This window comes from Scyliorhinus torazame, chromosome 21 (assembly GCF_047496885.1).
Source record: "Scyliorhinus torazame isolate Kashiwa2021f chromosome 21, sScyTor2.1, whole genome shotgun sequence".
NCBI lineage: Eukaryota > Metazoa > Chordata > Chondrichthyes > Carcharhiniformes > Scyliorhinidae > Scyliorhinus > Scyliorhinus torazame.
The window spans coordinates 114926003-114952610 of NC_092727.1; the positions used below are offsets into that span (position 1 = coordinate 114926003).

The 26608-nt window shown below is 49.3% G+C and overlaps 1 protein-coding gene across 2 annotated transcripts in view; it reads left to right on the top strand.

The window, feature by feature from the left end:
- LOC140398536 (inactive phospholipase C-like protein 2) overlaps positions 1-26608 on the top strand; it is a 265583-nt gene that overhangs the window by 94813 nt on the left and 144162 nt on the right. The gene's annotated exons all lie outside the window — the stretch shown is intronic.

Here is a 26608-nt window from a genome sequence, read left to right on the forward strand (position 1 = left end):
CCCCTCTCCTCCCCTCTCCCCCCCCTCCCCCTCTCCCCCCTCCCCCTCTCCCCCCTCCCCCTCTTCCTCTCCCCCCCACCCCCTCTCCGCCCTCCCTCCCTCCTCCCTCATCCCTCCCTCGCCCTCTCCCTCGTCCCTCCCTCGCCCCCTCCCTCATCCCTCCCTCGCCCCCTCCCACCCAGTTCCCTCTCCCCCTCCCTCTCTCTCCCCCTCCCTCTCTCTCCCCCTCCCCCCTCTCTTCCCCCCTCCCCCTTCCCCACCTTTCCCCTCCCCCTTCCCCACCTTCCCCCTCCCCCTTCCCCAACTTCCCCCTTCCCCCTCTCCTCTCCCCTCCCCTTCCCCCCCCTCTCCTCCTCCCCTCCCCCTCCCCTCCCCCCCTCTCCCCCTCTCTCGCCCTCTCTCCCCTTCTCCCCCCTTTCCCCCCTTCTCCCCCCTTCCCCCCTCCCCTTCCCCCTCTCCTCTCCCCTCCCCTTCCCCCTCTCCTCTCCCCTCCCCTTCCCCCTCTCCTCTCCCCTCCCCTTCCCCCTCTCCTCTCCCCTCCCCTCCCCCCCTCCCTCTCCCCTCCCCCCTCTCCCTCTCCCCTCCCCCCTCTCCCTCTCCCCTCCCCCTCTCCCTCTCCCCTCCCCCCTCTCCCTCTCCCCTCCCCCCTCTCCCTCTCCCCTCCCCCCTCTCCCTCTCCCCTCCCCCTCTCCCTCTCCCCTCCCCTCCCCCCTTTCCCCCTCCCCTCCCCCCTCCCCACCTCTCCCCCTCCCCTCTCCCCATCTCCCCCTCCCCTCTCCCCATCTCCCCCTCCCCTCTCCCCCTCTCCCCCTCCCCTCCCCCCTCTCCCCCTCCCCTCTCCCTCTCCCCCTCCCCTCTCCCCCTCCCCTCTCCCCCTCTCTTCCCCCTCTCCCCCTTCTCCCCCCTCTCCCCCCTTTCCCCCTTCTCCCCCTCTCCCCCCCTTTCTCCCCCCTCTCCCCCCTTCCCCCCCTTTCCCCCCTTCTCCCCCTCTCCTCTCCCCTCCCCTTCCCCCTCTCCCCTTCCCCCTCTCCCCCCTCCCCTTCCCCTCCCCCTCTCTCCCCCTCCTCCCTCCCCCCTCTCTCCCCCCTCCCCCTCTCTCTCCCCCCTCTCTCCCCGCTCCCCCCTCTCTCCCCACTCCCCCTCCCCCTCCCCCCTCCCCCCCTCCCCCCTCCCCCCCCCTCCCCCCTCCCCCCTCCCATCTCTCCCCCTTCCCCCCTCCTCTCTCCCCCTCCCCCTCTCTCCCCCTCCCCCTCTCTCCCCCTCCCCCTCTCTCCCCCTCTCTCCCCCTCCCCCTCTCTCCCCCTCCCCCTCTCTCCCCCTCCCCCTCTCTCCTCCTCCCCCTCTCTCCACCCTCCCCCTCTCTCCACCCTCCCCCTCTCTCCCCTTTCCCCTCTCTCCCCCTCCCCCCTCTCCCCCCTCTCCCCCCTCTCCCCTTCCCCCTCTCCCCCTCTCCCCTCTCCCCCCTCCCCTCTTTCCCCCCTCCCCTCTTTCCCCCCTCCCCTCTCTTCCCCCCTCCCCTCTCTCCCCCCTCCCCTCTCTCCCCCTCCCCTCTCTCCCCCTCCCCTCTCTCCCCCTCCCCTCTCTCCCCCTCCCCTCTCTCCCCCCTCCCCCCTCCCCTCTCTCCCCCTCCCCTCTCTCCCCCTCCCCTCTCTCCCCTCCCCTCTCTCCCCCTCCCCTCTCTCCCCCCTCCCCTCTCTCCCCCCTCCCCCGCCCTCCTCCTCTCTCCACCCTCCCCCACCCTCCTCCTCTCTCCCCTTCTCTCTCCCTTTCTCCACCCTCCCCCTCTCTCCCCCTCTCTCCCCCTCTCTCCCCCTCTCCCCCCTCTTCCCCCTCTCCCCCTACTCCCTCCCCCCCTCTGCTCCCCCTCCTCCTCTGCTCCCCCTCCCCTCCCCCTCCCTCTCCCCCTACTCCCCCCCTCTGCTCCCCCTCCCCCTCTGCTCCCCCTCCCCCTCTGCTCCCCTTCCCCCTCTGCTCCCCTTCCCCCTCTGCTCCCCTCCCCCTCCCCTCCCCATCCGCCTCCCCATCCGCCTCTCCTCCCCCCATCCCCCTCCCCCATCCACCATCCCCCTCCCCCTCCCCACCCCCCTCCTCCCCACCAATGCCCATATTCCATGATTGAATAAGAGAATGTATTTCTTTATTATTAAATAGCCTGGAGTGAAACGACCAAGATGTCCAACCTCTGATGTTTCCTCCCAATGCTCATTGTCTTTACTTTCTCCCTCCTCCCATTGAAAGCCTGGATCAAAATGATAAAGTGGACAAGCATAACTCTTGTGGTTTTTAACATCATCCAATTTGGTTACAGACTTGCAGTTGCTTCCAGAGATCCATTATTTTTATCTTGGCCGCAATGGCACTAATTCAGAACGTTTCTTTAATTGTTTCAGAGTGTACTGATGGATAATCAATTCTCGTTGTATTATTATCAACTTGTATACATTTAACGGCTTTCACATCCATTGTACAAGCTGGACTGAACTGGGCAGCAGTTCTAAATCACCGAGATTATTGGTCGAATTTCAAAGTGGATTGAGAGTGTTTTGTCTTGGAGTCATAGAGTTTTACAGCATAGAAGGAGGCCCTTCAGCCCACCGGGCGTGCACTGACCATCAAGCACCTATCTGATGTCTGAAGTTTTCTTTTAAGCATGCATAGATTTGTATAAAAGTCGAACAAGACCAAATTTTGGGGCAATACGTAAATGGTTGACTTAAACACGCGTAATATTTTTGAGTGGTTGAAATTGTTTTGCTGCCTGGGCTGTCGGAGCATTTGTGACCTAATCGGCGGCATTTTGGAGCTGACTCTCACTCGCTTCATCCTCTCGCTGCCCTTCTCGTGAACCCTAGCTCACAGTGAGGGGTCGGGTGCGGAAGCCGCGAGCGGGAGAATTGGGCAGGATAACCACAAGTGGGATAGAGTCAGTCTGCGGGAGTGTGGGTGAGTCAGTGGTCGATGAAAAAGTGTTAGTTGGGGAGGCTTAAACACAAATCGACTATTACTCGAGTATATTTTTATTCGTTCGTGGGATGTGGACGTCGCTGGTTGGGCCGTATTTATTGCCCATCTCGGAGGGCATTTAAGAGTCAACCACATTGTTGTGGATCTGGAGTCACATGTAGGCCAGACCAGGTAAGGATGGCAGATTTCCTTGACTAAAGAATATTACATACGTAACACTTTTTTTTTTTAAGGAATACTTTTCTCTCCAGTTAATTCAAGCATAAAAGTGACCCCTCATGTGTGTCTTATCTCTGGGATTGGAAGCATTTTGAGCTACGTTTTGGGGTACGTCTGTCCAAGTAGTACTGCTTTGAAGTTCCTCACGAATGCTTAAAATTTATAACACTTCTTGTTTGAAGGTATTATATTTTTTTTAACAGGACATGTCCGGACTGTTTGTTTCTCCCTTTCCTTTTAAGTAAAGGAATCTGTATTCCTTTCCTTATTCCTCTCATTTGTAGCTTTTGAATGTTTTGCTGCAACTGAATCCAGCCTCCAGCTGAACTCCGCCTCATCCTATCCACTTACCATTCCGAGTTGAACTTAACGTCAGATATAGGAGCAGGAATAGACCTTACAGCCCTTTAGTAGGATCATGGCCGATCTGATCTAGGCTTCAACCCCACTCTCTTGACTGTGCGCTGTAACGCTTGGCTCCCCTATAAGAATAGATTCAATTCCTCAACCTCAACATCTCTTTGGGATATAGAGTTTCAAAGATTCATGATCCTCCAAAAGAGGAAATGCCGCATCCTCTTCATCTTAAATGGGCGATACCATACTCTGAAACTGTGCACAGTTCAAAATGTCCCTCGGAGGAGACAAATCCTCTCAGTATTTGCTCTACCTAGCCTCCTTAGCTGTCTCACTATCACCCAACACATTTTACCTTTTGACAAGGGGAATTGGAATGGTCTGGCCTCTACGGTGCCCCATTGTTTTCTGGTTCAGATGCTACAATCGCTCAATCAGAACTGATGTGGATCAGATCGCAATGGTTCCCGGTTTCTCCTCTGTGAAGAGTTAATAACTGTTCATTTGCACGTGTCCACTCAGCAATGTTTCATAGAATTCCTACAGTGCAGAAGGAGGGCGTTCAGCCCATTGGGTCTGCACCGACCCTCTGAAAGAGCACTCTATCCAGGCCCACACCCCCGCCCTATCCCAATAACTGCACCTAACCTTTTTAGACACTAAGGGGCAATTTGGCATGGTCAATCCACCTAATCTGCACATCTTTGGATTCTGGGAGGAAACCGGGCACCCGGAGGAACATACAAGCTCCACACAGTCACCCGAGGTTGGAATTGAACCCGGGTCCCTGGCGTTGTGAAGCAGCAGTGCTAACCACTGTGCTATCTGCCTCCACTGATCTTTTGAGCGCTTTCACATTGCCGGTGTCATAGGAACAGGAGTAAGCCCCTCTTGCCTGTTTGGCATGTCATTCAGGTCTCCACATTCCCACCATATTCCTGGGGCGCGATTCTCCCAGCCCCACGCTGGGCCGGAGAATCGGCGCAACCGCGCCTCGACGCCGGCGCGCGATTCTCCGGCGTGTGGAGAATCGGCACTATTTGCGCCAGCGCGTTTGGCGCGGCGCCGGCCGCTGGAATCGGCGGGGCCGCCGATTCTCCGGCCCAGATGGGCTGAGCGGCGCTCCGATACGACCAGAGTCCCACCGGCGCCGTTCACCCCTGGTCGCTGCCGGTGGGAACTCTGCGCGAATGATCGGGGGGGCGGCCGGTGGGGGGGTGGGGCGGGGGCTCTTTCACCGGGGGGGGGGGGGGGGTGCCTCCGATGGGGTCTGGCCCCGATCGGGGTCCACCAATCGGCGGGCCGGCCTCTTTCCCCCCCCCCCCCCCCCCCCCCCCCCCCCCCGGGCCTACTTTCTGGTGCAGCCGGCCCCTACCGCAAAAGGAGGCTGGAGCCGCGTGAACCGCACCAGCGCCGTGCTGGCCCCCTGTGAGGGCCGGAATCGGTCGTACCCGGGCCCAGTTCACGCCGTCGTGAAACGCAACGGCGTTCACAATGGCGCGAACACTTGGGCTCCGTATTGGAGAATCGCCCCCATATACCCTGACCAAACAAAACGATGAGTGTGTCAATCACGGCCCTGAATTGTCCCCACATCCACAGCCCTTTTGGGGAGAGAATTCCAGATTTCTTCTACAACCAGTAACTGCAGATCTTTATGAACAAGCTTGCCATTACTACTTCATAAGGTAGTACAAAGCTCAGACCCGTGTCACAGTTACAATTAGCAACTGCATTGGTTTTATTGACTGTGAGAAACCAGTTCTGATGCTGAATGCATTTATTGGTGATTTTCGGGTTTGTTATTTGTCGAGCAGATGCATGTGGATGCTTCAGGAAAGCTGCTGTCCCGTATGCCACTGCAGGGCAGCAGCTCTTATACTTCCTGGAAAGGGGGTGGAGCCATGGGCGGAGCCCGTACATACCCCAACATCTCCCCTGTGGGTGAAGCCACATAATTGCCCATAGGTAGAGCCCACAGGGTTAATAACATAACACAGTGCACTGGTGAATTATCAGTAATTATACATTCACCACACATAGCTTGTTTCCTTTTGCTATATTCTGGCTGCCGCTCGTTAAGACATCAAAACCACATCCTCCGATTGATTTAAAATATTAACGGAAGGAAGCTGCAGAGTATTTTGTGTATTGAGCCTTGCAGAGTTGTACAGTGGCTCTGGCGTCTGATGTGCGTGCTGCAGATTAAATCTCAATTCGGGAAGCATATGCCAGTTGTACACAATCTGCTACCTAAAGAGATTGAAATGAAATTGGCAATCACACGTTAGGATGGACTGGATGGCACGGAGAGATAGATTTGGGTGAGAGGGAAGGCAAGAGTATCAGAGAATAAGAAATAAACCTGCAGGTTAATGCTTTAGGGAATTAGACCCTCGGAATAATAATTGGGTCATACCTGTTTTTTTTTGGGGGGGGTTTATGTGGGGGCCGTTGGGGTGGATGGCTGTGCGATCTGTTGAGTGGACTAGCTGTGGAGAACAGTAGGAAGTGCAGTCAGAGATTGGGCTCCTTTGGCGTTGTCTGCGCAAAGAAAATCTTGCATTTGGGGCCTCAAGCAAGCTTTAGGCCTTTTATTTGCACATGCAAAAGACTCGTATTTCCAGTGTGGGCAGTGCAAGCTGTACCTGTGGCCTTTAAAGTAAAGTTGCCATTGTCCCAGATGAGCGTAGGCTGCTTTTCTCCTTTTGAGGGAGAGAGTTGACTGGTGATGATTTAACCTGAGGATCACCACACCTCCGGCTTTCTGCCGATGCGGGAATTGAACCCGCGCTGTTGGCCGTTCTCTGCATCACAAACCAACTGCCCAGCCAACAGAGCTAAACTGGCCTTCACCAATATGACAGATACCATGGGCGGAATTCCCCCCCCCCCCCGCCCCCCGCCGGGTGGGAGAATCGCCGGGCCGCCCCGACTCCTGCACGCGATTCTCCCCCCCCCCCCCCCCTCAAACCGGCGCGCCGAGAATCATGGCTGGCCGCTGGGAGAATCGCCGCTCGCCGTTTACAAAGGACGAACGCCGATTCTCCGGCCCGGATGGGCTGAGCGGCCTGCCCAATACGACGGGCTCCTGCCGGCGCCGTCCACACCTGGTCGCTGCCGGTGGGAATAGTGCGGGAACGCTGGGGGGGGGGGAGGGGAGGGGGGGGGGGAGGAGAGGGTTCCTGCACCCGGGGGGGGGGGGGGGCCTCAAATGGGGTCTGGCCCGTGATCGGTGCCCACCGATCGGCGGGCCAGCCTCTCTGAAGGAGGACCTCCTTTCCTCCGCCGCCCTGCAAGATCCACCCGATATCTTCTTGCGGGGCAACCTCTGGGAAGACGGAAACCGCGCATGTGCTGGCCGCGTCATTTACGCGGCGCCAAAGCCTGGTGCGCGTAAATGACGCGGCGCCGCTCCTAGCCCCCCGGGACGGGAGAATAGGGGGCTGGGAGCAGGCTCCAACGCCGGAGTGAAACACTCCGGTTTTCACTACGGCGTCGGCACTTAGACTCCCGGTGGGAGAATTGCACCCCATACTTTTAGCAACGAATGCACATGCTCTTCCTTCCATCCACGTTTGAGGCTTGGGCAGCTGAACAGTGCCTGAAAAATGTAACTGCCGTGAGTAAGCTAAAACACAAAAATAATTAGGCAATTTTGTTTTTTTAAGACTATTTTGATTCTCCTCTTTTCACATTTTCTCCCAAATTTGCACCCACCAACAATAAATAATAAGCAGTAACGAATGTAATGTCAATCCCCATATCGACAGCAACAATCCCATCCTCCCACCAAACCCCAAACAACTGCCCGCATGTTAACATAAACATAACAAAAAGGAATCAGGAATCACCCATAGTCACCATTAAAACATACAGTCTCCCTCCCCGCAACCCTCCCAACCCCTACCCCCCCCCATCCCCACTAATGTTCGATGTTATCCGATTCATGAAAGTGCATAATGAATAATGCCCGTGAATTGTAGAACCCCTCCATCCTTCCCCTCAGTTCAAACTTAATCTTCTCAAGAGTCAAGAATTCCAGCAGGACCCCCCGCCACGCCAGGGCACAGGGTGGAGAGTTCAATCTACATCCCAACAGGAGCCGCCTTCGGGCGATCAACGAGGCGAAGGCTCCGCACCCGTTTCCAACCCTGGCTGGTCCGACACCCCGAATATGGCCTCCCGGGGGCCCGGGTCCAGTTTCATGTGCACCACTTTAGAGATTACCCTAAAAACCTCCTTCCAGTAATCCTCTAGCTTTGGACAGGACCAAAACATATGAACGTGATTTGGGCGCCCCCCCCCCCCCCCGCAACGTTCACACACACCTTCCTACCTCCTCAAAGAGCCGGCTCAACCTCGCCCTCGTGAGGTGTGCTCTGTATACCACCTTCAGCTGTATCAGGTGCACGAGGTGGAGACGTTCACTCTCCGGAGCGCCTCACACCAGAACCCCTCCTCCATACCCTCTCCCAACTCTTCCTCCCACTTTGCTTTGATCCCTTCCAGTGGTGCCTTCTCCTCTTCCAAAATAGCTCCGTAAACCGCCGATGCTACCCCCTTCTCCAGTCCCCCTGTTTAGAGGAAATGTACGAGGTAAGTTTTTTATACAAGAGGGTAGTGGGTGCCTGGAACTTGCTGCCGGAGGAGGTGGTGGAAGCAGGGATGATAGTGATGTTTGAGGGCATCGTGACAAATACATGAATAGGATGGAAATAGAGGGATACGGACCCCGGTTGTGTAGAAGATTTTAGTTTAGATGGGCGGCATGGTCGACGCAGGCCTGGAGGGCCGAAGGGCCTGTTCCTGTGCTGTACTTTTCTTTGTTCTTTGTTTGTCAGCACCTCCTCCAGCAATGTGGAGGCCGGCTCCACCGGGAAGCTCTGTATCTCCTTTCTGGCAAAATCTCGAACCTGCATGTATCTAAACATTTCCCCCTGCTCCAGCCCATACTTCGCTCCCATCTCCTTCAATCCTGCAAACCAACCCCCAAGAAACAAATCTTTTAGTGTCTTAATCCCCTTCTCCTGGGATTTCCGCACCTTCTCCACATTCGCCCAGATAATTAGGCAATTTAAGGACATATATTTTTGATTTTCATAATTTATTAGAATGGTTCCAGGGGTGAGAGATTTTAGCTCCACGGATGGTTGGAGGAGCTGGGGCTATCCTGCTTGGGAGCCAAGGTTATTGACTAGAGATTTAATGTACAGGTTTTGAGGTAGTCACAGTAAAGCTGGTCCTGTGAGCTTTTTAAAAAAAAAAATCACTTATGGGATGTGGGCTTTGCTGCCTTGGCCAACATTTATTGCCCTTGAGAGGGTGGTAGTGAGCTGCCTTTCTGAACTGCTGCAGTCCCTGAGGTTGTAGGTACACAACAGCGGATGGTATAAAGACATGGGGCATCGGTTCAAGGTTCTGAGCAGGAGGTACTGGGGTAGTGGGATGGGAGGACGAATATCTGTACATAGAGGGTGATAATGATTTGGAAACTCCCCTCCTAATGAGAAAGGTGGACACCGAAATAATGAACAAATGTGCAGTTGAAGCAAATAAACCCCATAGGGACCTTGCGATGGAATGGGGGTGATTGGATTGCTCTGCACAGCGTCTGACATGGGATCAATGGGCCGAAAGGCCGCCTCCTGTGCTTTAATGACTTTATGACACTTTCTGCCGCACCCATTTTCCTGGGAAATTCTAGCACCCAAAGTGATATTTAAAGGGATGGCTTAGCGTATGTTTGGAGTAGGGTCGAGCAATGTGACGCATATTACTGTATGTCAAGTAGCTAATGGCAACCGCACCAGGAAACCGCTGAGGAGACAACTGGAAGAATCTCGGGGTGCTGCCGAAATAGTGATCACAATCGAGCCTCAATGGGAGATAATTTTTTATAGACTTGCGCATTTTTTGTGAGCCGTGTCATTATGGCATATTTGAAATGTAAGCAAAATATGTGAAGATCGTGTAGAAGACGAGATGTTCGTTGAACACCAACATTTGCAAACCTTGTATCTCTGGGTGAATTGGAACCACCATTTGGCCCAGCGCTGTGTTTTGTTTTTCAATGAACTGTTCCATCACAATTTGAATTGCTTTCACTGTCTACTGAAGGTGACTGGTTGAATTCCCTCGCTGAATGGATGGCAGTCAATTCTTCGTTGGGCGGTTCAGTGGAGGAGAATAAATTCCTCGAGCTCTCTTTATTTTCTTTGACTCCTCTTCTGTTCAGTCGGCACACAGCAGCGCTCTCTTAATGATTACACTCTGAGTAAAAATGTAGAAATGTCTACAGCGCTGGCACGCCCAGGCCTTCAGCTGTCAGAAGAAATGCATTCATATAGACCATGGGAGTTCAGGAGGAATGCGAATAAATAGAGCAGTCAGTTTGGGTGGGGGAGGAGGAGGGGGGGGGGGGGGGGGGGGGTTGCGTGTGCTACAGTGACAGTCACAAATGCTGTCAAGATATGTTAATGGTGATTTTCATTTAAGTCAATTGTACTATAGTTCAGGGGCAAAACGCAGTTGATTAGAAGGTTTCCGTTTTCATCTGTGGAAAATATGCTAATCGTTACAAAAGCATCTGTTTAAATTTAATACCGTATTAATATTCATAACTATAATGCTGGTATATTTCATACATATTGCACTTTCTGTCTCCACTGATGTCAATATAACTTGTGGAAATGCAACGTTTTGCTTGGAGTTTTCTTTGCCATTCAGTTTGCTGACTAATTATTCCAAATTTAGTTGTGAATCCAGCGAGGGAGAGTCTTGTGGATAATTCCTTCATGTCCAATCTCTCTCCTTTGACTGATGCCCTTTTAGAATGAGCTCAAATTAAATTCAGTGGTTTAGAAATTATTGAATCTGTTAGGGAAGACATGGGTATGGCGTGATGAAAGACTGCCATGTAGGGCACCTATTGGGATAGGGGGAAGATTGGCGATTTCTAAAGGGCTTCAGTGCCTAACGTCGAGATCCTCTAGGTGATGGCTGCAACCAGGGGGTACTGACACCATTAACATGACAGTGAAGGACATTGACCGTGCCTGCTTCGTTGAGAGAATCCTTTTGGATCCTGTGCATTCGAAGCCGTGGACATCTTGCCCTCGACGCCAAAATCACGTTCGGCGAACGGCTGGAGAATCCAAATTCCTGACGAAATCGGGTGCTCTATGCTCCCGTCCTGCTAGCCCCCAGCAAAAGGGGGACTTTTTGGCCGTTTTGTGCCAGTTTTCCTGGCGTAACCCGTTCCCACGCCGGTATGGGGACATAGCCCCTGAATTGGAGAATCCAGCCCCTCGAGTCTGCAGGACTTCCCCAGTGCTGGATAATTTCATATGACACTCCAGAATGTAACTGCCTGCATGAAGCTCCTGAAGTTGTTTGAGGAGAAAGGAGACCTGCCACAGGATGGATCCTCATGGTGGATCCACTCTTTTACTCTGCTGTCACAATGGGACCACGTAGTGACTGTGCACCTCTACAGCCCCCATGTTCCGGTCGTTGATGTGCTCCCCTTCCTCGCCAGGTATGTTGGCAAGGTTGGGAACTGCCCTGAGGTCTGGTCGGTCTTTGGGCCAGCAAACGGCAGGTCCACTAGACACTCTAGATGGATGGTAAGGGAGCAATCCCCTACTCCCCATCCAACTTTGCTATTTGGCGAAACCACAGCTACGCTGGGCAACCCAAAGTTTGTCATTCATGCGGATAATGTGGCATGTGGTGGCCAAGAATTGCAGGCAGGAAGGGTAGCAGACAAAGGACAGCAAGCAGACTAAGAACTTCAACCTGTGTGGCGAAGCAGGCCATCTCGACAAGACTAACCCCAAACGTTACTTTATTGAGGCACAGGCGGCAAAAACCAGAGGGGCAAGCAGACAGAATGGTGAATGTGACTCCCGTCAAGGAGACTTGCAGACCTCCACTCACCCAAGCCTCCATCCAGCAAGCAGAATGGGACAAAGGAGGACGGACAGCCAGAGAGCGAGAGTGAGGCAGAAGACAGCCAAAAAAACATTAACCATCCCCTGAACCAGTCACTCCTCAGTGACACGAATGAATGGAGGAGGAATCGGCAGGTGATCAGCTGGGGGACTGGTGGCTCGGAGGGACCAGATTATGCGTTAGAAACTGGAAGGAGCCAGTCGCCATGGTTTTTTTTAAAATGAATATGTGGTGTCGATGCGCTCCCTCCATTGTGGGTACGAACCTGATCATCAGGCGCGAGGCACTCTTGGTGTTGCTGTCCCTGGCGCAGATCGGGTCCATTCCTCACTCCTGTGCTGCGGCTATTTTTTCACATTATCCGGAGGACGAAAATAGACCATGTTCGCAGGGACATGATGAACAAACCTCTAGAAAAAAGGGGGGGAAACATGCCCAACATCGCCCTTAATTTGATGGCACCTTTGTATGTGGCTGCTTAAAGCTGTGCATAGATCCTCTCTACGCAGACACCAACTGTTACTGCATGCTGAGGCTGTACCTGTCCCAGGTGTTGTGAAGGATGGGTCTGGCCATGCTGCCGTGGAACGCTCCCAACTAGTTGGGTCATGCTGTACCACCTGTCCCCCATGGAAATATTTAAGCAGTATATTTAATATGTGCAGACCATTGCCTGATGGACAGGACCACCAGTCTGGTTCCCTGTGCAGACTGTCAAGGACATTTGGCAGAATGCCTGATCGCCAGATCTTTCAAACAAACACCAAGACCTAGCTTAATTGGTGGTGAGACAGACCCTCCCCATCAGATCCCGCAGGTCTGGAGTTTCACACCGTTCGCATGTTGCCCTCGAGGTGGATGTATGGTGAAGAGTTCTTTGCGCACCTCCTTGTGGAATGTGCGTTTCTAAAGAAAGTCGGAGGAGAGATTAAGTCACTTTTCTTGAGGTTCATCCTGAGCAGCTCTGTGACCAGGCCTCGCCTATACGGGCTGTTCCCCTGGACACGTACCGAAACAAACATCAACTGCTGCTGGAGGATCATTAACTCTGTGAAATACGTTCTTTTGTCTGCCTGAAACCTGGTGATTTTACAGTGCATTGAGTTGCGCCTAACCGGGTTTGAAGACTGGCACATTCCAAAGTCCAGGACTGCGTGCTGAGGGATACACTAAAGCTTGAGGCAGCTGTTGCAGAGGTGCTGTCTCAAGATCTTTCAGCCATAGTACCCTGAGGGAGTGCAATTTGTGTCACTTATCCAACAGCCATCTCTATAAAGGGTCAATGTATGAATAGTGTATTGAAAATAATATCCCCAAGGCTATGGGTATGGGTTTCACGAGAAGATTCATTGAGGCTCTCTGTGAGTCGGACCTAACTTTAGTAGCATCAAAAGGGACAAACTATCACAAGACCTAATGAGGATATTGTAACAAACAAAGAGAAAAAGCTGTTCGCAAATGTCATAATAAGTATACCAAGATGCTGAGGTCTGTTCTATGTCATGACGCATTGCTGAACCAGCTTCCTGCACCACTGATAGCTGGTTTTCAGCCATACAATTTCCCACTTGGAGCTGTCACTGTCAATAGGAGGCGACAAATGGAAACAAGTGGCTTCCCTAGAGGAAGAGCTGAAAATTGTGAGGGGAGTTAACTTGGATATGTGAGTCCCGGTGGCCAATTGCCGAGTGTAATTAGCCCTTGGGGTCTGGTTGGCTGCCTTTCCATCCTCTCCGAGGGGGAATTGTGTATGTGGGAAGGGAGGGAAATTACTTGGCGAAGGGAAGAATAGTAAATAGCTTTGTGGTAGTCACCACTAACTGTATATTAGATGTAGTAACTGTATATTAGATGTAGTATGGTACAGTTCCTGTACTAGAGGTACGGGGGTAAATCCCTGCCTGCTGGCTCCGCCCAGTAGGCGGCGTATAAATGTGTGTGCACACCGGAGCTGCTCCCATTCTGGCAGTAGCTGCAGGAGGCCACACATCTCTGCTTAATAAAGCCTCGATTATTCTCTACTCTCGTCTTGACAGTGCATCAAACTTAGAGTGATCTTCAGAGAGAGAGAGCAGCGAGCAGATGTTGTTATAGAACTTCACCCAGCTGTAGTTGCTCCACATCTGGAACAGTAATTGTGAAAGTGTGAGTATGCACTGTAACTGTGAGTGCCAGCACAATTAGAGTCACTCCAGTTTCTGCAGGGAAGGTGGAGAGTCATTGTGAATGGTTTTGTGGGACTTGGTAATCTGTTCCCCCCATTTAGTTACTTATTAAATTGCTAATCCTGCAAACAATTTAAATCTGGAGAACCTAATGGATCTTCGGCGATTAGATGGGGTGAGGGGGAGCATGAAAGAGTTGGAGAGTGTGTGTGTGTGTGTATGAGGTTGAGAGATTTACCACTGTCAAAAGGTTTGTGGTAAGTAAGATTGTTTTAATGAGCCATAATTTTGTTGATGCTGGCGGCAAGTAGAAATTGTCTGAGTAGTTAATTAGATTTGAGGTCATGAAACAATTAAGGAACACCGATCCAGAGACTGAAAGAGAAGCAAATGCAGACTAAGTTGGGCTTTAAATGGAGTGAGTTACAATAACAACTTACTTATTTGGTGCTTTTAACACGGTAAACTGTCCCACAATGCTTCACCTGAGTCCTACTGAACTGAATTTGACGCCAAGCTACATAAGGAGATGTCGGGCAAAATTTCCGCGCCCCCGCCCGCAGTGGAGGGGTTTGCGGCGGTGCAGGCGGCCCGCCTGCAGTAAGCGGCGGGATCCTCTGGTCCTGCTGCTGTCAGCGCGGTTTCCTGTTGTCCGTCGGGTTTCCCGGCAGCAGAGGAGGATCCGCTGTTGGCTGGACCGCCAATCCCATGACAGGAACAGCCGGAAAATGGGACAAGTTGTACAGATTAATCTATAATTCCAGGAAAGTGGAGTCACACCTGTGATGATAGGTAGACTTTCATCTGTATATAATATGAACAGTTCATCATCACTGTAAATTCCATGATCTATGATCTGCATATGTATTATAAGTTTTATGTTTTACTGTTGTAGTTCTAGCATCCAACCAGTAGGTGGGGCGAGTACAGAGGTCCAGGACCGGGATGCACCATGTGTTCCTTCAGAAGGTGTTTGTAAGGAGTTGACAGTCGCATATGAGAGTAGCTCTGTTGTATCTTAGTGTAAGTTGGTGTTATCCATTTGTTTCCAACTGTATTCATCTTAGACATTTTAGTTATTCGTTAGTGTAGTGTTAGTCATAAATAACTTTGTTTATAAAACAAAGTCTAATGTTCTTTGTTCACATGGCAATATTGAGATTCCACATCAGCCCAATCAAAGAACTTGACACCACTTACTTCACCTCGAGTCCCATTTGTGATTCTGCTCCTTTCTGATAATGTGGGGTACGAAGCTATAACAATTTTGGCATTGCTCAAAACATAAGGACAGTGATGTAGGCACACACCTCACCACAGGGCAATGGTACTTATAGAAGATCTGCACAGCAGTGCCTTGAACATCTTCCATGAGCCTGAAGTGAAGGTTCAAGCATGTGTCTTGAATACCTTTTTGTTATGCAGATGGGAAAAATCTCTTAGAAAGGCGCCAGGTGAAATTCTCCGTGCTGACAAGTGGGATCTCCTGACTCTAATGGGTGGTGATTTCTCTGGAGTCAATCGACTTGGAAGTTTTTTTTTTAAGTGCAAGAGTTTTTTTATGAAGGTGTTAAAATTCGGAGTCTGTAGTAGAGGAAAGCAATGAAAGGCGGACTTGCTTGAAATAAACTGGGGGAATAGTGAAAGTATATTTGTTTTGGATGGATTTTTATCCACTATAAAACTGCAGGCACAAGATAATTATTTGTGAGGTAGTCCTCCTCTAAACTCCTGCATCTAGAAAGATCACCGTCTTGCCACTGTGCCATCGAATCAATTTCTTGACTTCAATTATTTTTTTTGCCTCTGCCATTCCACCTGGAAATCTATTCAATATATTGATTTTTATGAAGAATAGTTTCCTGATATCAACCCCAAGGTTACTAGTTATACTAGTTTGAAATTATGTCCCCTTGTGCTACTCTAACAATTTAACTTAGTCATTTTCTGGATTTGCTATTTTCCCCATATTCTGATGACTATCTTACATCATACCAGGCACAATAGCTCTCGTGTTTTTCCCATCATTCCTCATAGATCAGATGGTGCTGAAGATCAGTCATGTGGCTCTTCTTCAAACCTCTCCAACACTTAAACAGCTCTATTGTGTTGGAGTCATCAGAACAGGGTGCAACACTCTAGATGCAGTCTGACCAATGCACTGTAAAGCTTAACAGAACCCCTACAGTGCAGAAGGAGGCCATTCAGCCCATCGAGTCTGCACTAACCTCTGAACAAGCACCCTACCGAGGCCCACTCCCTCGCAAACACATCACCCAACTTAACCTTTGGATACTGAGGGGTAATTAATCATGACCAATCCACCTAACCTACACATCTTCGGACCGTGGGAGGAAACTGGAGCACCCGGAGGAAGCCCACGCAGACACGAGGAGAAAGTGCAAACTACCCACATTCACCCAAGGCCGGAATGGAACCCGGGTCCCTGATGCTGTGGTTTATATTCGATCATGATTTATATTCTACTGTTTTTTTTCTACATCGCCGAATGTTCCGATTAAAGGCAAAAAAGTAAATATTAAGGGAGACTAAAAACCAGCTGTAAGATTTAAAATAAAAAAACGAATTAAATAAAGTAGAGATGCAGGGCCAGGCGATGTGTTGTACCTGCACGATGTGGGAGCTTGTGGACCCCCAGGTGGTTCCTAGTGAACACATCTGCAGCAAGTGTTGCTTGCTCGAGGAACTTTGCCTCAGAGTTGATGAGCTGGAGTCTGAGCTTCGGATGCTGCGACACATCAGGGAGGGTGGAGAGTTACCTGGATGCTGTGTTTCAGAAGGCAGTCACACCCCTAAGATTAGCTACCTTGAATTTGGCCAGTGGTCAGAGACAGGAGGGTGTTACTGAGTGATGTAAGTAGAGGGATCCAGGAGGTAGGGTTGCAGGAGCCTCAGTCCTTGTTCTTGTCCAACAGGTTCCGGATTCTTGGGCCCTGGTGAATTGCATAACGAGGGCTGTAGATGGGGCTTTATACTGAATAGTGAGGGAAGGGGGGTCAGTTGCATGGAAAATTAAAAAATCAAAGTTAAAGGAGAAGCTAGGAGTACAGGTTAATGATTGGGGCTTTAAACTAGTTGTGGGGGTGGGCGGTAGAGGGCTCAGGGGAGGTTAGTAAAGGTTCCAAAATAAGTAATAGAAGAGAGTCTGAAAAGCGGCAGGAATCTAACTTTAGGCACAGCAGATAAGGAAGGAGACAACTATGTGAAGGGAGGTGGTCAATGCAGGACTGAGGGTGCTCTATCTAAATGCGCACAGGATCCGAAACAAGGTAAATGAGCTTGTAGCGCATTTTGAAATTGGCGGGTACAATGTTGTGGGCATCACAGAGACGTGGCTGCAAGGGGATCAGGACTGGGATCTAAATACCCAAGGATATGTGTCCTATCGAAAGGGCAGAGGGACAGGGTTGCCTTGTTAGTAAGAAATGAAATTAAATCGATAGCAAGAAGCGATATTGGGTCGGAAGGCATCGAATCAGTTTGGGTAGAGTTGAGGAGTGGCAAAGGAAAAAAGACCTTGATGAGAGTTATGTATAGGCCCCCTAGCAACAGTCAAGATAGGGGACTGAAAATAAATCAGGAGATAGAAAAGGCATATAAGAAAGGCAACATTACAATAATCAAAGGGGATTTCAATATGCATGTGGACTGGGAAAGTCAGGTTAGGAGCGGATCCCAAGAAAAGGAACTTGTGAAATGTCTAGCAAGATTTTTTTTGCAGCAGCTTCTGGTAGAGCCTACTAGGGAACAGGCAATTCTGGATTTAGTGACGTGCAATGAGGCAGACTTGATTAGGAAACTTAAGGTGAAGGAACCCTTAGGAGGCAGTGACCACAATATGATAGAATTTACCCTGCAGTTTGAGAGGAAGAAGCTGCAATCAGATATCCAATTGAGGAGCTGGCCAGAGTTGATTGGACGGGGAGCCTAGCAGGGAAGATGGTGGAACAGCAATGGGAGGAGTAGTTGGGTGTTATTCAGGAGCCACAACAGAAATTCATCCCAAGGAGGAGGAAACATGCTAAGGAGAGGACGAGGCGACCATGGCTGGCAAAGGAAGTCCAGGACCGCATAAAAGAAAAAGCATACAATATGGCGAGGATTAATGGGACGCCAGAGGATTGGGAAGCCTTTAAAAGTGTTATGGGAGAGGTGTTTTCAGAACCCCAAAATGTAACATGGAGTTCAACGAACCTCCCCTTTAATGTATTGTTGCTTTACCAAGCACACGGCTTGTTCTCCAGGTGTGATACAGCAATTATGGACACATGGTTTTTAAACACAAAACAATGTTTATTCCATGAACTCAACTTGACCCTTTTAAATAAATATTGGATCTCTTAACACCCCCTTACTTCAAAGATAACCCCGAAAATATTACAACACTAAATAATCCTTCAGTTATTCCTTTCAACATCCAAGAGAGACTTAACACCTTTAAACAGAAACACATCAGGTGAAAGGCATTACTTTTATGAGTTTAAATCACCCAAATGATCCAGAGATAGTCTTTCATGGCAGAGATGACAGCAGATCCAGCTCACTGCAAACACAGACACACCCAAGCTCCTTTCTAACTGAAACTAAAAACTGCAAAATGGCTGATCTAAAAACCAGCTCCACCCACACTCTGACATCACTGCATTTCTTAAAGGTACATTGCTTAAACGTCCATTTCTTAAAGGCACTCTCACATGACAAAAGCAAGCAAAGGACAACTAAATAAGTAAGGGGGAAGATTATAAAATATAAGTATAATGTAGCTAGTAATGTAAAAGAAGATTGCAAGAGCAATTGAAGTCCTGCATTTCAATCAACTGGCCTTTTAAAAACCTCCCACATGTCAGTGACATACAATGTGGTGAAGGTTAGTGAGAAGTCTAAGCTTCTATTCTTCCTATGCTTCTATTTTTCCCAAAGCGCATAACATCACACTTTTTTCCACATTGTATTTCATCTGTCACTTTGCCCACTCTCCTGGCCTGTCAAAGTCCTTCTGCAGTCTCCCTGCTTCCTCAACACTACATGGCCCTCTGCATATCTTTGTATCATCTGCAAACTTAACAGTACCCACAGTTCTTTCTTCCAGTTGATGTATACCGTGAATAGTTGTGGTCCTTGTTGAGTCTTGTGTTCTAAGTTGTTATCGTACAGATGATACTCAAGATAGATTACATTACCTTCTGTGATAGACCTGTAGTTCCCTGTGATTGTCTCATCATCCTTTCTGATGAATATTGGTTGCTATTAATTCCCTTGGGCAACATCACTAGGTCATTATTTCTTTGCTGTATTCTGCACGCAAATTGGCTGCATTGGCTGTAATGTGCTTCGAGATATCCTGAGATGGGGTTAAGTAAATGCAAATGCTTTTCATCTGTACTCGGGACCTATATTTGCCGTAACTGTGCTACTCTTGCATTGTCCTGTTATACATAGGAGTCTCAGTTTTGAAACAATTTATTTGAGAGTTGGACGGAGTGCTGTAAGGAAATGAGAAACATTACACCCTATTGCTGAATCGGCTTTCATCTTTATTTATAAACTCTTCAGTTCTTTTTTAAAGTTCACAGGAAGCATACAAGTTATGGAAATATCTGAAGGGGAACGTGGTTGGAAATAGTTCCATTTACATCACACGTTTGCATTTATACAGGATAGCGTCAATATAGAAATCTGTCTCGAAAGATGTATTGGGATGTTATTTCTAGAAGAGGCTACACTGTTGCTTTCAATAAAAAAAAAAACAAGGGATCCTCAGTTTCTAAGCACACTGCTGGGATCGGGAGTGAAGGATGTGCAACATAGTGAGACATTCAACATGGCAGTTAAGCTGCAAAGCAATCTGCTCAGGAATTGAGCCTGTTGGGTTCAGACCTAATACATGAACATACGGAAGAAGCCCTGTGGCATTCAGCTATTCTGCCAGAATCTCTGAGTCACAGGATTAAGAAAGGAAATCTTACCGCAGTTTTATTAACTCCCACTTTAAGGTTGCAGTGACAGAAAATAAGGTCCGTTTGCTTGAAATTAGAATGGTTCCCTTCTGGAAAGACCAGATGACCACAGGAAATAGGAACACGAGTGGGCCATTTAGCCCTACGAGCCTGCACCCGCATTTAATAAGATCACGGCTGTTCAAACGCTCTGTGGGCACGATTCAACTAATTGTGAACAAAGTCCTATAGCGAGCACGTTTATCCGCGTGTTTCCTGGCGCTCACAGCGGCGAAGAACACATGGCTTTACAACGTGCATGTCGCGTTGTATAAGGGGCCTCAGCGGGGAACGTGTGGCTGAGGCCGCACATTGCCCCGTTTTGTACAGTGGGGAGCTTTGCCCACCGAAACTCCCCAGTGAAATGGCGCCCCAACCGCCAAGGCCCCTGAAGCGATCCCCCCTCCCAGCCCGAATACACAATGGGAGGTCCCCGCACCCCCAAACACCCACGCAGGGCACCCTGGCCCAATCGCGTGCATGCAAAAATTCCAGCTTGGCAGTGCTCATGCCAGCTGGCAATGCCACCTAGACACCTTGGCAGTGCTAGGTTGGCACCCAGGTGGTACTGCCAGGGTGCCAGGCTGGCACTGCCAGGGTGCCCAGGTGGCACTGTACATAGCAGTGCCATGGCACCACTCTGCCTAAAGGGAATGCAACTGAGGTCTCTAATCCTCTGGGAGACCCCGACGAATGCAGTTCCATCTGGTCACCGTTTGTGGGAACCAGTACCAAATGATGTTGCGAAGGGGATAAATCCCACATTAGAACGAGACTAGCTGTCTCGCTCTAATAACAGATTTGTCAATGGGCGCGATTTATATCGCAATGTCTCGCGAGATCGCATTGAATCTCGTGAGATGTTCCGGGCCGGGAAGATCCCGGGAGCGGAGTCTCTTGGCTTTTATTAGCCACGCTGTGCATCGGTAAACTGCTTTTCGGACGCAGTGTGGCCATTGGATCATTCTGACTAAGTCTCCTTTCTTGCCAGGAAAGTGTAATTCGTGATTGCTAGATCAGCTATGACCCTATTAAATGCTGGAGCAGTCTTGAGGGGCTGAATGGGCTACTTTGTTTCTATTTCCTATGGGCTTCTGGGCTCTTTTTAGAAAGAGGAAACCATTCTAATTTCAAGGTTCCAATTCTAATTTGAAACGGTTTCCTTTTAACTCTGTGTCAGCAATTTATTGTGTCTACTTGTGAATTCATGTCAATTATTGAGATCACCCTGATCTGTTGTGTTAAAATGCTTATGTGTTTAGTGGTTAGCTTTGCTGCCTCATGGCGCCAGGGACCCGGGTTCGATCCTGGCCTCGGGTCACTGTCCGTGTGCAGTTTGCATATTCTCCCCTGTGTCTGCGTGGGTCTCACCCCCACAGCCCAAAGATTGGCAGGGTAGGTGGATTGGCCACACTAAATTGCCCCTTAATTGGAAAACAAAATGCTTATGTATTTCGCCTAAAAGTTCCAGATAATTGGGAAATGAATTCAGTTACTGTGTGGACCCTGTGATTCAGCCATCAATTGCTACATGATAGCAATAGCCCATTTGGCCCAAGACCTCTGCTGGCATTTCTCTTCACACGAGCCATGGGTCTGAATTTCCATACCTCTGTCTGTGTTGGAATGATGTGGAAGGGTTTTGAAAATCGGGGGCGGGACTGGATTTGATTTTTCCGGCCAATTTTGTCTGCATGTGATAAGGGTGTGGGTAGTGAATCGAATGCAGCACCCGTGCCCTTTCTGGCTCCATTAGAGGGGGTGGTGGGTGGACATTTCCAACATCCTGCAATTTAATAATAATCATCTTTATTGTCAGAATTAACACTGCAATGAAGTTAAGTTTGGCTAACTTTTCCAGCAGTTGTGGGTCACAGCCGGGAACCATGGGGATACCCTAGTCTGGAGTAGGGAACCAAATAAACAATCAGACGTCCAACGTTTCCGTTGAAAAATATTTGCCTCTCTTATACCTTGCGATAAAGCTGGATCAGACAGACAATGGAAGTCCAATTGAAGATACTGCCAATCCGCTTCACACCTCTTCACCTTGTTGATATAAAAACCCAGGCATCAAAAAAAACACTTCAAAGAAGGATCAAGTTATGACAAGATAATGAAGGGGCCAAAGTCCTCTTTGCAGCTGTGTAAATAACTCCTGCTGGACTGAGCCCAATAGTCATTCTTGGAGCACAGCCAAGCACTCATAATAATGGAGACCATTTGGCAAAACAGATGTCTGTCCATCTGCTCAGCCTGCTTCTGTTGATACAGTTGCCAGATGGCCTAATTGACAGCACACTCCTCTATCTGCAGCCCAATTATCATAGAATTTACAGTGCAGAAGGAGGCCATTCGGCCCATCGAGTCTGCACCAGCTCTTCGAAAGAGCACCCTACCCAAGGTCAACACCTCCACCCCATCCCCGCAAGCCCGCCCAACACTAAGGGCAATTTTGGACACTAAGGGCAATTTATCATGGCCAATCCTCCTAAGCTGCATATCTTTGGACTGTGGGAGGAAACCGGAGCACCCGGAGGAAACCCACGCACACACGGGGAGGATGTGCAGACTCCGCACAGACAGTGACCCAAGCCGGAATCGAACCTGGGACCCTGGAGCTGTGAAGCAATTGTGCTATCCACAATGCTACCGTGCTGCCCATCCACATTAATACATTACACAAATTCGGTTCTGGAAGATCCTGTCGCTGGCTAATGGCAGGCTGTCTGCCCCACAGGAGTGTCACTGCTCCTGGGGTGCTCCTGTGTCGTGTCGGATAAATGCAATCCTGACCCCTTTTGTGACACTAGCTGCTTTATACCGGTACGTATCCCAGCTCCATTGACAAGCTAAGCAAGAAGCTTAATGTGTGATGTAAGTGCATGATGCAAGCGGGGGGGGGGGGGGGGGGGGGGGGGGGGGGGGGAAGAGGGTTATTAGGGTGGTCAGGAAGAGTGGTTTAGCAGGGTCTGGGTATTCAATGTCGATGGGGAATAGTTTGGAGGGTTCAGGTCCGATTCGTGGAGTGGGGGATTGAGTCAGGAGTCGAGAGTGGGGTTCAGGGGAGCAGGGTCAGTGATATTGTTACTCAGGAGACAGAACTGGCTTTAGTCCTTCTAACCTTTTCCTGGGTAACAATTGAAGTAAATTGGAACCTTCTGAAGTGTCCGACTTCAACTCGGAGTTCTGGAGGGTTCCGGACACGGGTACTTGCCCAATTGAAGTTGAGGCTTCCCAGGCAGTTGCCATGAAGTCCCATACATGGGGACTTCTGAGGAGACCACAACACATCTTCCAGATATGGCCCTCTGGGGAATGGAAGATTTGGGCCACTCAGATTAAGAGTTGTATACTTCAGCAACACATACATGACATTGCTGGCATTACAAAGCAAACCTGCAGTCTTGAAGAAAAGAGAAAGGCCATGACACTCGCTTGCCTTAGGAAGTTCCATTCGAATCTCAACTCATGAACTAGGTCAGGTTGTCTTTCTTGTTCTATTGCAGCTTTCAGTAACACAAAGCTATAAACTGATGCAAAAGGGATAGTGTTTTCATTAGTGCCACTCAGAAACGCTCCATAATGCTGTTTATGAACACCTCACTTTTTTTACAAGGGCACTTGAGGTAGGTTTCTGCATCTAATGCATTTTAAAAACCGGAACGTTTCATTAAATTACCTTAAAATTAAACATGAGGCAGGATGTTTTGGGCATGCCGAGGTTGGGACTGAAGGAGAAAGGGTCCTGAAAATACTGTTGTCAAAATGGTTGGTTTCCTGGCACTTTTCCTGGCGACGACCATCTTGTACGTGTGTGCATATAAGCCCAAGACCAGATTGGGGCCTATTGCCAACCCTCCAGAACCACCCTGGAGTTTCCATGGATTAAAGGTTAATCTCCAGGACAATTAATCTTCTTGGACACTGCTGTGAGCAACTTGGAGAAAGATCATAGGCACATCGACGAAGTCTTCTTAAAAAGATTTCTTTGAATGCATTTGTTTCCTGGTTATGAAAACATGATGAGTAGGACGAAAGGCCGTTTGACTGACGGCCAAGAATCATCCAACTGGGCTAGGGGAGAGTCCATTCACTTTCTCCCTGAGGGTGAACATTTTTGGCAGCCGATGAGAAGATTGTTGGGTTGGAGTAGTTGGGGCGGACGTTTTGCAATGCAACCTCTCCAAAGATGACCAACCTGGGTTGGCAACACTGTTCCACAATGAAATAACCTGCCAACACTTGATTAGCTGGAATAAAAAACAAAAGTTTTGGAAAGATTAATAGCATCTGTGGAGAGAGAGTTCATGTTTTTGAGTCCAATATGACTTCTATTGAGAACTGAGGAGAGGCAGAAATGTGGGTTTTATGCTGTTGGAAAGGGAGAAGGGCAGATGGAGCAATGGGGAAGGTCTCTTCATTGTAAGTCCACTGACTCACATGGCTACTACCCCCTCAAACCCGATTTCCTATAAAGACTCCATTCCAGCCCATGCCCCCTCTTTTTTCAACAGCACGATACCCATCACAATTCTGCCTCTCTTTAGTTCTGAAGAAGAGCTATTGGTCTGCAAAGGTTAACACTATTTATCCCCACAGATGCTGCCATACCCCCCTCCGGCACGCTGTTTTTCATTTCAGATCTCCTGTATCTGCAGTATTTTGCTTTATAAATTTACTTGATTCACTGGCCCTTCAAGGAATGGAACTATCCTTCAGCAGCAGGAGACGTCTTGTTGAGTGGTGAGGTGTGAAAGGAAGATTTTGGCAATAAAATTGGAAGTTTTGTTTTGATCCCCGCTCATCTCTTTCTTTTTTGGCCTCTGCAGAAACTAAACATTCTGCAAAAGATGATGGTGGTCATGCTCAAGAAGCCATGCTTGATGTGTGTGCTTGGGCAGTGTTGGCCTCGCTTTGAGGATCGTAGCTGAGCCTGATTGGGTTGTCGCATCCACCAATGCACTTTCCAGCAGGGATTGATCAGGAACCAGAATGCTGATTCCTAAATGTTACTCTGCTGTGCCCATTGACAGATTGGATTCCACTGTCTTTTGTCCATCTCTGTCCAAATTGAGATTGGCTAAGGTTCAAGCCTTTAACTTTCCTGATTTTGTTTTTGTATGAGACGGAATCTATATATTTGAGCTTAAAATTAGGAGCGGATCTTATCCGGGAGCATCGCTCCAATTATTTGAAACTTGGGCAGCACGGTAGCACAGCAGTTAGTGTTGTTGCTTCACATCTCCGGGGCCTCGGGTTCGATTCCCGGCTTGAGCCACTGTCTGCGTGGAGTCTGCATGTTCTCCCCGTGTCTGCGTGGGTTTCCTCCGGGTGCTCCGGTTTCCTCCCACAGTTCAAAGATGTGCAGGTTAGGTGGATTGGCCACGCTAAATTGCCCCTTAAATGCCCAAAAATGTTAGGTGGGGTTGCTGGGTTGCGAGGATGGGGTGGAGGCATGGGCTTAAGTGGGGTGCTCTTTCCAAGGGCCGGTGCAAACTTGATGGGCCGAATGGCCTCCTTCTGCGCTGTAAATTCTATGATTTAGTTGACGTGTCAGTGAGCTAGCCAGTCAGTAAAATCTAACCTCCGAGAAGGTCACCATTTGGGCCAATGGACTGAGATGTGGCGATTGCTCAATTTATGTGAGCAAACCAGAGAGACGCGTACATGTGTAATATTATATGATGCTGCTGCAGTGATTTAAAAATAGTCTAATTTTTGGCACTTATTGGGCAATTCAAGCACTCTGTCTATTTATAGATTATGGATTTCTGTTCTTCTCAAATTCTCACTTCCAAGTTTCTCTGCAGCAGAGTAAACCCGGAGGAGTTTTGAAAAGTGTTTTCCTCTCTGACATGAGGCAGTTTAGACATTAAATCTAGCTGCTAGCAAAGATACTTTGGCATCCTGATTTAAATATATATATATATTGCAAAATGTGGGCAACACTGTCAAGGCTACACTTATTACCATTTTTGTTGCCCTGATGATGTTGGCCTGATGAGATGATGCTGGACCTTCCTTTTATAGATCTGAAGTGTTTTGCTGAAGCAAATCAGAAGGTATTAAGAGTCAGACGTAGACCTGGGCTTTGGTGAGGTACTGAGGCAGATAAGGTCTTGCAAGTGGGTGGCACGGTGGCACAGTGGTTAGCACTGCTGCCTCGCAGCTCCAGGGACCCGAGTTGAATTCCGGCTTCGGTTGACTGTGTGGAGTCTGCACGTCCTCCCCATGTCTACGTGAGTTTCCTCCGGGTGCTCTGGTTTCCTCCCACAGTCCAAAGATGTGCAGGTTAGGTGGATTGGCCGTGATAAATTGCCCTTAGTGTCCAAAAGGTTAGGCGGGGTTACTGGGTTATGAGGATAGGATGGAGGTGTGGGCTTAGGTCGGCTGGTGCAGACCCGATGGGCTGAATAGCCTCCTTCGGTACTGTAAATTCTATGATTCTAATTAAAATCTTCCAGACTCTTTGCTGTGGAAGGCTGGCCTGTTGAATGTCTCACTTTTTCCGCTGCACACACGACCACTGGATAGGAATTAAAATTGAGGATTTGGGGTCGGAGTCACGCTGTGGACTAATAGAGAGGTGAATAGTGAAGCTAGATTTCTCAGACCTTCAGCAGAAATGAAAAACATTGTTATTCTGATCTTTCCCAATAAATAGCCAAGAAAGTAAAAACAGTAGCTCCTGAAGAAGTCATACAGACTCAATGTTAACTCTGTTTTCCTCTCCACAGATGCGACCAGACCTGAGTGTTTCTAGTATTTTCTGTTTTTATTTCCGATTTCCAGCATCCGCAGTATTTCGGTTTTATTTTGGGTAAAGGGACTGTCTAGTGTAACACAAACATGCCCCAGGCTCGGAACGTGATCAGTGTGCCGTGGAATTGTTTCTTGAACTCAGCTGGGACAGCAGTTGGCAGTCGC